Below are 12,865 nucleotides of genomic sequence, written 5' to 3'. Positions count from 1 at the left end.
ATATATATATATAGGAATGATCTCTATTCTTATGAACCTCACATCTGGGCTGGAAGAAAGTAAGACTGAGGGAGGTAGATAGGAAAAAATAGATCGACAGTCCCCTGAGGAATTATATATATTCAAAATATAAAGTTTGACAAAATCCGTGGGAACTCAGAAGTAGTTCCATAAAACACAGATGCAGTGAAAGAATGGCCAGGCTGCTCAGGGGTCTGAATCCAGTTCTGTCTTCCCAAGTGGATGCTGTCCATTCACTAGGATGAAGGGGCTCTGTGGACTAGTCCATGCCAACCAGGTCCACAGGGGCTGAGGGATAAACCAGTTGCCGGTGCACCACTTCCTGCTGCCAGCAGGGTGGAAGCCTTGCTCACATCGTTTGGCTGGAGAGTTTTCCTCCATCATGCAGATCTACCTGGGAGGCAAATGTAGATTGGGAGACTGCATGGCGAAGAAGAACGTACCTCGGAGTTAGTTGGATGACCTTAAGAGAGTGATCAAGATATGTCCCTTCCTCTTTATCCCTAATGGACTGCTCACCCCCACCGGTACTGAGAAGTGTCCCAAGAAGTCTGGCACTCATGGAATCCCTGGACTACGAGCCAGCCCATGCCTTTGGGTACCTCCTTTTGCAGAAAGAGGGAGGACGGCATTGTTCTGAGAGTGATGTGCTAGGCACGGTCCGTGTTGACATTCTTCTTTACCGCATAGGCCTCCCTCTTCAGGTTTTTTCTGTTTATTAGAGTCTGTGTACAACAAGCTCTATTTTTGTGAAAAGAAAACCAAAACTTCTAAACAGGTTGAGGAATGAGAACATCTACCATGAGCATTGTCCTTTGTGATCTAAGATCTTCGAGACTCAGGCAGTGCTCAAAGGGTCCTTGAAGCTCTCTCTAGCACTGCTTCTAGCTACTGCTTGAGAAATTAACATGGAGAGAGTTGAGGAAAGTGTATACAAGGGGCTGAAAAATCTATATTTAAAACCATGAAAGACGCTGAGGGTAGGAGTTAGGAGACCTTGCCAGCAGCACTTGGTGATCTTTTGCTCTGTCTGACTTGTATCACGTTCGTTCTTGTTGTATTTCTTGCTGTTACACTTTTCAAGGGTCCCTATGCTGTAAGTTCAGGTAACATGTTGGCAAAGATAACAGTGGAGTGGACCATCCTGGGCACGGTTCACAGTGTCGAGGCACTAGGCTTGGTGGGATCTGGGACAGGGAGGCCATAGATCCTGCTCTGAATGCTGCTGTCTCAGTCTTTTCAAACAGGGCCATTTTTTTTTCCATTTTACTGGCATTATTACTTTGATGTAAATTTTAAAGCATTTATTTGAGAAAAATGCACTTTCCAGCTTGTAAAGGCAGATAAGGTTTTACAGGTTGATGGTTATAAAGTGGCTTCATCCATGAGGCCTGTGGGAGGGATTTTGCCTGATGGCTCCAAACAACAGTGAATTTTGGCAGAGGCGGGAGTGGGATAGAGGGAAAGGGTGACGAGAAGCAAAATTGGAAATGCTCTCTGCATGCATAGCTTAGTCACCTGCTCAGCATCTGTGCCTCCAAACATTACCTTAGAGTCAAGTAGTTCATTTTGTTTGATTCCCTGTAGACCTTGAAGGACACAGAAGCATGCCTGACCTAGATTACTCTTCATCTACCTGGACGTTCTGGCCCGACTTACTGCTAACTTGTAGCAACGTGCCTGCCTACGCCACACAGGAGGAATTTTAGGCTGGATTTTATAACTCTGTGACCCAACTAATACCAATACTTTTGAAAAGAGGGTAGAAATACGTTAGAAGCTAGAAAGAGATTCACGATGTCCTAAAATGTATATGGCACTCTGCACTCAGATAGTCCTTTTATGTCATTTGATCATTACATCATTTAATTCTTACAATGGGCCCCTATAGGATCCAAGCAGGACACGTGTCATTATCTTCACTTTATAAGTGAGAAAACAATCAGGGGGTCGGTACCTTGGGATGAATCGCAGGACTAGGGGGCTAAACCATGGGTCAAATTCAAGCCTTTGGCCTTTGCTTTTCAATGTCCAAATCAAACAAAACCACTTCCCAACCAACCATTCCTACACGTAGTCACTGTGTGAGATATGTACTTCTGACTTTTTATAGAGGGAATTTGATTTATATACCATGTAGATGTATTTCTATTGAGGTAAACATAAAAATTCAGAGAGCTGAAAGGAGAAAAATCTCCAAGTCTTACAGACGGAGGCCTGCTAGGCTATGTGCTTTAATTCTCAGGACTGATAAGACTCTAAACTCATATTGCTTTGCTTTGGTTTCTGAAGAAATAGAACACACCAAGCATTTACCAAATAAGGTATTACTGGTCATTTGTCACCTAAAAGTATCTTTTGTGATTGTATGCTTCATCTTTGCACTCAAATTTACAGATTTGATTGGATGGAAGGAAAATGTTGGCATTTCCATTTTTTACCAAGAAAATTATATTTTTAGCATTTAATTAGCAAAAGAACCTGGTTTAAATCGTGATAGTATATAATCTCAGGACTGAAGGGTCTTCAGGGTTGTCTAGCCAGCAGGAGCCCTTCCTGTGCACTTCCAGGCTCAGGCACTGTCCTTCCTGAGGCAACATCTTCTATCCTTGAATTTTTCTGCTTGTTAGGAAAGTCATCTGACTTAAATTTGCTCCGTAATGTTATAGCTCTATTATTGCTTAGCATTCCATGATATGGATAAAATTTCCCCATACTGTTTTCCTATTCATTCAGATTCTTTCCTGTCAGTACACAGAAGATCTTCTTCCTGCTCTGCATTTCAGTCTTTCTGATAGCGAACATTGTATGCAACTTAATATATGAACTTTACATTTCATCCTGTTGATTCCCACACAACATTCCAACCTATAGAGGTAATTTTGGACTTCATTCAGTCAACTGATGTTAGCAGTTGTGCCATCCGGCTTTCAGTCATGTGTATATTTTAATACACATGGAAGAGTGACCTGGCAGGTAGTAGATGATGACAACTGCTTGGGAGTGGATGGTACAGACTACTGCCACGTGCCTCAAAGGCAAGAGTTGGAAACTTCCTCTTTCAAGAGCCAGATAGTAAATATGCTCAACTTTGCAGGCCAGTGTCTGTTGCAACTACTCAGCTGAATTCTGCTTTTGTAGCTTAAAAGCAGCCATAGTCAACAGGTAAACGAATGAGCATGACTGCATTCCAGTGAAACTATTTATGGACACTGAGATTGGAATTTTACATGTCATAAAATATTCTTTTGAATTTTTTCCCAACCATTTAAAAATGTGAAAACCATTCTTAGCTGAATACTGTATAAAAGCAGGTTGGGCAGGCCAGATTTGGCCTATAGGCTATAGTTTGCCAACCCTCGTCCAAAGGGGCTTAAGGGAAGTTGGGAAGAAAATGGTCTGGAGTTGGCAAAGAGGAGTATGTGGGGTCTGAGAGATGAATCCATCATGCCTTGTGAGAGGGCTGTAGGGAACAACATCCTTAAGTTCAAGATTAGAGCAAGGAATATTCCATGAAGAGATCAAGGCTATAGGGGAGTTTGCTGCTGTTTGCTCATGAGTTCCCACAGCATAGTGGAGGATTGGGGTTGGGGACTGCAGAAGGCAGGAGATGGGTCAGGCAAGGGGACATACAGAGCCAGTTGGAAGAAAGGGGGTCTGGGTAAGAGTCTGGGAAAAGATGGTCTGCTTGGGGAGGTGGAAAGAGGCTGGGATCCATCCCAGAGGTCCTGTAAGGCAGTGGTTCTGAACCAGAGATAATTTTGTCCACTGAGGGACATCTGGCAATGTCTCAACACATTTTTGGTTGTCATAACTGGGGCAGGGAGTGCTATTGGCTTCTGGTGGGTAGAGTCCACAGATGCTGCTAAACATTCTACAATCCACAGGACAGGCCCCCCAAACAAAGGATTATCTGTTCTTAAATGTCAATGGTGCTGAATCTGGGAAGCCCTGTCTTAGGGCAAGGCAGGTAATTATTATAGTTTCCACCTCTTTCTTAGGATAATGCCAGGGTAGGAAGTGTTTTGGCTATTGGAAGAGGGGCAGCTCATAGAACTCTGTGGACCAACTTTAATGCTTATGTTTATAGGTCAAAATTTACTTTTATTCAGAGAATATAGTTCTCAAATTTCTGGACTACTATGTCGGTAGTACAGGAGGTCTTTTTGTTTTTGTTTTAATTCCATTTAGCAAAATTTTATGCTTCAAATTCTCAGGGAATATGTCGAACCCTCTTTGGGAGGGTTTTCTCGTGCTTTTCTCAGTAACCAAGAAGCCCAGCATAACCAATTCTAATAAGTTTCATATTCATCACATCTCCAAAACTGGCAATGGAATATGACACCAGCATAAAACAAAATGGCATAATATAGCTTTCGTTCTATAACAGAAGGTATGCTATTCTGTCGCCAGGCTCAGGAACCTGTTTGGAGGAATAGGAATGCAGGGGATAAGCTAACTGGAGCCACCTCTGTCCACCCAGTATTCACAGATGTTCAAGTGGACATGAGGGCTCAGCATTGAGAAAGAGCAATGGACACCCTCCTCCCAGCTAGTGGTATCATCAGCTCGTGGGGAAGGAGTAACAGTGTTAAATTCAAGAATTGTTACTTTTTCCTGTAAGTTAGACTTGAGATAAAAATAAGGAAAAAAGTCTTAACATATGTTACACAGAAGTATGAATGCTAATAATTTGAACGTGATACGGAAGTAAATAGGCTAATGGGGGAGTCAAGGGTTGTGGCCAGGCCTCAAACTTGCATTTGGAAGGAACTGGACATAGTAGTTTGACACAGACATACTTGACCCTCAAGCAGCAGAGAGAAGATGTGGCCTGGCCCCAGCTGGGGATGGAGTATGGACACCAATATCAGAAGCTAAGTCTGCACCTGCTAGTGGGGAATAGGCCGTGGCTCCGAGGGAGCAGAAGAGCACTTGGTCTGTGCACATCCTCACCTGCACGGCCTTTGGGTCGTGCTGCAGCACAGAATGTAGAATGAGGTGCCGAATGAAGCAATGGAGGGGGTGCTCGGGTCCACCACTAATAGACATGTGTCAATTTAGATATGGCCCCTGGCACAGAATGGGCACCAGATAAATAACAACTTTTTATGTTTTCAAATAAAAATGATATAGGGCTTAAATATGTGGTACCAACTATGTGATGTAAAATGGAGAATAGTCGGATCATATGGTCCATAGATGAAGGTAGCAACAGTAACAGCTGTGACAACAGCTAACCTTTACTGAGCACTTGAATGTCTGCCAGGCATTATGCTAAGAGCTTCAGTGTGCTAACTTCATTTTGCATTATTCCCCCACAAAGTGGGTACTATTATTATCTTCATGTGACAGAAAGAGAAACTGAGGCACAGGGAGTTGAAACAACTTGTCCAGAGTCCCACAGCTAGTATATGATGGAGCTGGAGCTTGTTTTAGAGTGCAGATGGTCTGGCTCCAGAGTCCCTGCCTTACACCATTTTATTAAACTACCCTTCTCTGTGATTCTCTAGATATCAAACAAGTATACTGGGTACCAGGCAATTAGTAATTAGTAAATGCATGTTGTCGTTTTTCTATATTACTAGTTCTAGATTTGAAAAAATTATTGCTTAGTGTTCCATTTTATGGAAGTATCTGCATTAATTTTGCTATGTCTTCATTCCAGTTTTTTCCTACTACCACACTTGCTGTAATGAACACACACATACACATTTGTACATATATACTAGCATTCTTTTAGGAGAGACTCTTAGAAGTAGAATTCTAGATCAAAGGACATTGACATTTCAAATATTGATATCATCACATTGTTCTCTAAAAAGGCTACACTAGTTTGCTGTCCTACCATCAATACATGATTGACTATTTCCCCACACCATCACCAGCATTGAATGGGAAGAGTTTTTCAGAAGTTTTGTAATTCTGAAAAATGAAATGTGCCTCAGCATTTTAATTTGCATTTTTTATTACTCCTGAGGTCGTTCGTCTTTCATTGCTTTATTGACCTTTCCTTTTCTTAGTATTGCCTGTTTATATTCTTTGTTCATTTGTCTCCTGAATAGTTTGTCCTTTGTAATTGATGAATAGCTACTCTTTGTTTTTAACATGGAATTTTTCATATATAAAAGCAAAGAAAACGTAAGTATTCTTTTTACTCTTTATAAATATTAACTTTTTGACAACCATGTCACAGATATTTTCTCCCTGTCTCTCAAATAATCTTTTAATTTATGGTGTCTCTCGATATATGCATAAAATATATTGTTATATTGTCCAATTTATGAGTCTTTTCCCATGTAGCTTTTAGGTGCTATACTCAGAACAGTGTGCCCTCTTTCAAACTGCAGCCTTTCTGTGTCATCCTGGGAGAATGCTTTGTAATTCTTCCTTCACTATCTCAGAGGTAAGCAGTAGGGGCTGTAGTGAGAGTAGGAGCCAGCATTTATGGAGCACTTAACTTTGTGCTGGCTGTTGAGCTAAGCAATTTTACACATATTGGAACTCATGAAGAAGGTGGTAGCGTCCTCTCCAATGAGATGAAACCACAGTTAGGTATCAGTTATCAGAGGCTAACTTGTCTACACCTTTTGGGGGCTCATACCTGGTGCACACCAGTAAGTGCCAGTAGGTGATGGGAAGAGGGGAGCCAAGCCTTGGAGTCGAGCCTCTGGGGTGGGAGCTGGAGGGAGACAAGTGGAGAAGATGGTGGTTTCTTTTTTTCTGCAGTAGCAGGAAAGGCAGTTGGCACCTCTCCACCAGCCACAAGAACTAGTGGGCAAATGTGCCAGCCTAATTATGAAACTGTGCAGGGTGGTAAGCTCATCTTCCTGTATTTTGACAGGAAGAAGGCAAGTTTGGATGCTGAGTTCCAGGGCAGAGCATTGCTCTTTGGTTTGTTTCATGCCTTGTCCACAGGACTTCATTGCCAGAGGTCGCAGAATTCACTCACCGGTTAGCTGCAGGGTCTAAACCAGAAACAGAGAGACTCCCTAGCTCTTACTTTCTTGGAAATAGTTGGCAATGGGTAATGGATTCGCAAGCAAAAAAAACATATTACGAGACTAGTTGATGTTCATGTAGTTGGTGTCCACCTACAAAACCTACAACTCATGAGACCCACTCAGTCCTAGCTCCTGGAGGAAGGTTTGGCCGAATGCAGTACAGCAGCTAAGGTCATTGAGAGCACAGGCATGGTCTTCACAGCCACAATCCCTGCTGCTTTGCTAGGCTTGGCCTAGTCTTCTCCACTGTAAACTCAGGATGATGGTGCCTCTTTAATAGGGTTGCGGGTGGGGAGTTAAGAGAGACAGCCCAGATGTGTGCTTCTCAGCTCGGTGTTGTTATTAGTTTAGTCACTCCATGCCCTGGAGCTTTCTTGGATATTGTTCTATTAAAGAAGGTAATTGTTAAAATGAATATGGACATGACCTGGAGAGGAGTCTGTGCACGGGCATAAACACGCTAGAGGATTGCACAACACCAGATTAACAACCACTGGTACCATGAGTGGCAAGTAGCTACTTGGGAAGAGTTAGCTGATGGTAAATGATACATTGTAAATGGGATTCACTCACAAGGGATGTGACATACTGAGGAAGATATGATTGGAATACAGCCAGAGATTCAGATTTACTGGTTAGTGTCCAAGAGGCTCTTTCTCATTTCCTGATTATTGAATAAGGAAGAGTGGACAGGAGAGGAGAGAGCTGGAGGGCAAAGGGGAGTGAGCTTGGAACTGGGAAAACCTACACCAAGAAAGAGGCATTGATGCATGAGGAAGAATTCACTTTGCAATGCCCCTTCTGAATTCTGGGGCAGGATTCCTGGTTTCTCAAAGATTCACTGCACCCAGATTTCATATTTCTTGGGGGTTTGGACTTCGCTGAATTGAATGTGAGGATTTTTCTAAATTTTGAAGAGAATGGCAAAATTTTATCCTTAACAGAGCTACTGATGAATTTTAAATGAAGGAGCAAGGTCATGGTTGTGTTTCAGCAAGACCACTCAGTAACGTGGAGAATGCATTGGAAGAGAGCAGATTGCAAACAGGAAGGCTGGTGAGGGCTATTACAACAGTCCAGGGAGAGGTGGAGAGAGCAGCAGGGAGAAATAACAAGTAGGGGGAGGTGATGAGATGTATGACATCGTTTGTAGGATGATGCCTAGATTGTCTGATGAGAACAAGGAAGGATTCTGTCGTGATTCCCATGCAGCCATTAGCCCAGGGTCATGGGGCCACTCGGTAAGCTTTGGGCATTGTTTGAGGTGGCTGTGGTCAGTTGGACAGGAACTTCTGGAACTCAGATACATATAAGTCAAGGTTGAGGTCTAGGCTTCGATGCCATAACCCAAGGAAAACAAACTGAGTGAGCAAAGAGGAAAAGGAATGAAGCCCTGGAAAGGAAAGTGTAGAATCATCATCTCTTAAAATACTGAAAAAAAATTCACTTATTTTCCAAGTCAATGAACCTTGACATCAGTTGTCCTCAAGTGTGAATGTTTCTCCAGCTAGCGTGGCCTGACTGGATGTGATGTTTCAGGAAGAGGCAAAGCCGTTTACTATGGGAGTGTTGGTGAGCAAGCTTCAAAGAGAAGGAAAGGTTCTTGTTTCCAGTTAAATCTTTTACTAGTGTTGGGAATTTTCTGCTGTCAGTGTCAAGCCTGTTTACTCCTGACATGTGCAGTTCCCGCATTTCCTGTAACACGCACCTTCTCATTTGTGTTCTGAATGCTCACAGGCCTTCCTGGTAGAGCTTGATTTTTCTTGGCAGTTTGTGCAGCTATGGGTGTGGGTGTCAGTGGTCCTTCTGGAGAGTAGGCATCTCTCTTTACATCCCATGAAATTCCCAAGATCCCTTTGGAAATGGAGCAGGGGCTTTCTCATGATTACTAAGCTGAAATGAATGAATCCAGTCACAGAAGAATGAGTTTGTCTTTGCTTAACAGGAGTCTGTAGAGGGAGCCTGGTAGTAAGTCTTCACTGATGAAGGTTGAATAAACAGGGAAATAAGTCTCTGAAAAGGTAGACTGAAAAGGCCAAATATGACATGGCAGAAAAAACGACTGGGCAGAGGCGACGCTGGTGAAGCATTTTGCAAGGGAATAGGCTTTGGAAATTGAAGTGGACAGAACCACAGAAAGAGAACTCTGGCCTAACGTCATTGTTGTCTCATACCAGGTGCTCAGCAAACTGACAGTGATCATAGAAACATCAAATTCATGTTGAAAAAATATTTATTTCTAAGTGAGGTAATGTTTTCACTTTAGAAACCGATCAGAATTAGCATGGGCTATAGTCATGGTCCAAGTACGTCTCGTAGTGCCCTGTATCAAGGTGTCATCAATTCTCCTAGTGGAATGGGGTCTTGGGGGGATACGGAGGGGGTGAAAGTTGATAGACTCCCTATACACCTGAATACAGTAAGAAGAGATATTGTTATTCAGGAAAGAATCTGAAAGAAGGAAAGATTAATGTTTTCTTCTAGTCCTTAAGTAGAGGAGGCTTTGCATATTTGTTTTATCCAGCCACAAAGAAATGATCACAGCAGAAGAAGCAGAGCTTAGTAGTTAGGAGCTTGGATGCTAGAGTTGGGTAACCTGGGTTCAAATCCAGGCTTACTAGCTATGTGATTCTGGGAGAATTCCTTAACCTCTCTGTGCTTCAGCTCCTCATCTGTCAATGGGATCATAATAGTACTTACCTCCGCATTTCCTGTGAGGATGAAAGGAGTGACCCATGTAGAGTGCTTAGTGTGAGAGCGCCTGGCACAGAGTTTGTTAAATAACTAAAATAAATGGGTGACTGCAGCCTTCCCAGCAGAGACTGTTTTTCCTGGAGATATCCCTGGGAGGCAGAGTCATGCAAGGAAGAGAGAAGCATGCCCCTTGCCCTGCAGAAAGCAAGGAAGCCTGAGCACATTTGGGACAGGTATCTGCAACCTAAATGTCTTTCTATCATCCTGATAGAACATGCTTTTTGAAGACACGATAACTCAGGAATTCAGAGACAATTATATCACACCTCAGAAATACTCAATTACGGTATTCACATTGCCCCAGAGAAATAATTTCATTCCTGAGGTTTCATTTTTCCAGCCATGTGGTTCTGGTTTTATAAATATGAGATTAAAAATTGACTAGAGATGAGCCCCCACAAGGAAGTGGCTGGTCAGGGCCTGCTGCGTGCAGGCATTTCTCTCCTAGATGTCTTGATACAGAACTGGCTGAGTGGGGTGGAGGGTATCATGGCAGCATGCCAATGGCAGTTCTTCCAAAATGAAGCAAATACTTAACTGGATTTAGAAGATCTTTTTCTTTGTTTACGTTTTTTCACCTATAACAAGCTTTGTAAAATTGCCTTTGAATTCAAAGTGTAAATAATTTTGATCAGGACATGGCGGAGGGGATCATGAAGCAAGAATGAAGTGCCTTTGTATTCGTTGAAACATGTCTGGGACTTGGGTCCACATCCACAATAGTCCATGTCTATAAATAAATTAGCGAGCCAGCAAATCTCTAGAAGAGAAACTCTGATACTGGGCTTGTTATTTCACAGTAACCTTACCTTGCTAGACTTCTTGGTCAGTATTAGTATTTTATGAACTTTGAAATGCCAGCTCCTGAGCTAAAGGAGAGCAAAATAATATTCATTTATTCATTATTCATTCAGCTTGCATTTTCTCATACCTCCCATATTCTTGGTTAATAGGATACAGTTGTAAACATGACCCTTATGAAGCTTCCAGCCTCATAAGACAGTGCATGCATAAATATTTTAGTAAGTAAACATGAAGCTTTGGAAAAGGGCTTTTGAACGAAGCAAACGGACCTGTGTAGTAGAGAGTATCATGGATTTAAAGATATGTCCTGAGGAGAACTTGCAGAAGTGCACAAAGACACTTTCTGGGATTGTCATTACAATATCACTTATAACAGCAAAGAATTGAGGCATGGCTAGGTAAATAAAACATGGAATAGCTATATGATGAAATGCAACCAGAGGTGTTAAGAAATGCACCATATCCGAATTACCAGCATACTTATCACGTCTACTGCTGTATAAAAAGACTGAAGAATAATGTCATTTTTTAAAATCTGGAAATGAATCCACCAAATTTATGAGTAGTTACTTCTGGTTAAAGGGGACTTAATTTTTTATCAGTAATATCATACTTTTTCAAAGAGAGTATGGATTCCTTTCATTAAATATTTTAAAAGATTCTTTACAAAAGAGAGTAGTGGGATGGGGGTGTCCAAGAAGCCTTCTCAGGCATTTGGGCTGAATCCTGAAGGATGAGAAGAGCTCCCTGGGCCAAAGGAATGCCATGTTCAATGGCAAAGGGAGGAAAGAACACGATGTACCTGGGTAACTAATAGATGTCTTAAGAGACAAAGTTATAGAATGTGGATGGGGACAAAGAGGTAGCACAAACAAAACGAGGTTGTACAGTAAGAATTCAAACCATGCAGAATCTTGGAAACCATACCACAGAGGCTGGTTGTTATTTGGCATGCAAGGGCTCAGCTGTGCACACTGAATAGATGCCAGTCTACCTGGTGGGGATTGGATTAGAGGTGAAGAAAGGTGGAAACAGGTACACTGGGTAGTTGCTATTGATGAAAACTACTGAAAAACACTAGTAGCTTGGACTAGGATAGTGGTTCTCAACCCTGTGGAGCATCTGAAGTTACCCATGCTCAGTTCATACCCCAAAATAGTTGAACACGATTTCTGAAGGGAGAGCCTAAGCATTCACATTTTCAAATAATGTATCACAAGAGTGAGGATCGCTAGGCTGGAGGTTGCTATTGGCTGTAGAGAGGCATGGAGAGTTTGAGACACAGCGGAGAAAAAGTCTGTAGCCTTCACTGCTGGATCTCCCAGAACTACCCTCCTGGGTGAGCTCAGATCAGGCTGAGCCACAAACTCATTGAGATACTGTGGGCACTGTGTGAGTGTGTAGGGGGAAATGTGGACTTGTGACATGCATCCAACTCCTTAGGTGATGATCTCTGTAGATAATTCTGGCCCTTTGCTGCTCTTTTTTCTCTTCCTATTATCTCCATTGAATGCAATTTATTCTTCACTGGCATCTCCACCAGCAGATGGCTGATGAAGTAAGAAAATAAATGCTACCCAAACAAGTCCTTGTGGTTGCTATTGGTAAATTGGGGCATAACTGGAGGGGGTAGAAAATGAGGTGGTTGGGAAGAACCCTGGCTGAAATAGAAGATTTGGGGTTTGTCTCTAGATTTCAATCATCTGTACTTTATTACCATATTAAGGGTTGATTCTGGTATATTAAAGTCTAAAGCATGTGAAAAGGCAATTAGAGTTTTAGAATCAAACAGAATCATGAGTTGGAAACATGTTACTGCACACTAAAACTCTGAAACACATTTGGCTTCCTCGTGGTGGGTTACATTTGGTATCTGCTTCTTGAAGACTCATGTATTATGTCTCTTTCATTTCTAACTAGGAAGTTTTCATTCTTTGGTATCCTCCCCTTCCTGTTTGTAAAAAACATAAGACAGAATGTGTGTAAGAAGTGCCATTATTTGAAATACTTAAAAGTGAGCTTGACTAGACACCACAAAGACTAGTGACTATACAATTTCTGGAACTGAAAGCACTTGTCTAATGTCCACACAATTTTGTTTCTTCGGCTATCACAGACTACCAGAGTTGGAGGCTCCCATTTTGCTGTTCCACTTTGTTTTATGGGTGAGATAAGAGAGCCCTGGGGTCTCAGGATGGAGCCAAGCCAGACCCAGGGCAGAGCTGTTTTCACCTCTGGAGGCTGCCATCTTGAAACCTCAGCCTGGGGCTGCACTTGGCATT

The 12,865-nt window shown here is 42.3% G+C and overlaps 1 protein-coding gene across 1 annotated transcript in view; it reads left to right on the top strand.

Moving 5' to 3' along the window:
• Window positions 1–12,865, top strand: part of FHOD3 (formin homology 2 domain containing 3) — a 421,374-nt gene that overhangs the window by 285,649 nt on the left and 122,860 nt on the right.

The sequence above is a fragment of the Pteropus alecto genome, unplaced genomic scaffold, assembly GCF_000325575.1.
Source record: "Pteropus alecto unplaced genomic scaffold, ASM32557v1 scaffold146, whole genome shotgun sequence".
Taxonomy (NCBI): domain Eukaryota; kingdom Metazoa; phylum Chordata; class Mammalia; order Chiroptera; family Pteropodidae; genus Pteropus; species Pteropus alecto.
Note: the sequence above shows the minus strand (reverse complement) of the source record. Positions and strands in the feature narration are given on the sequence as shown.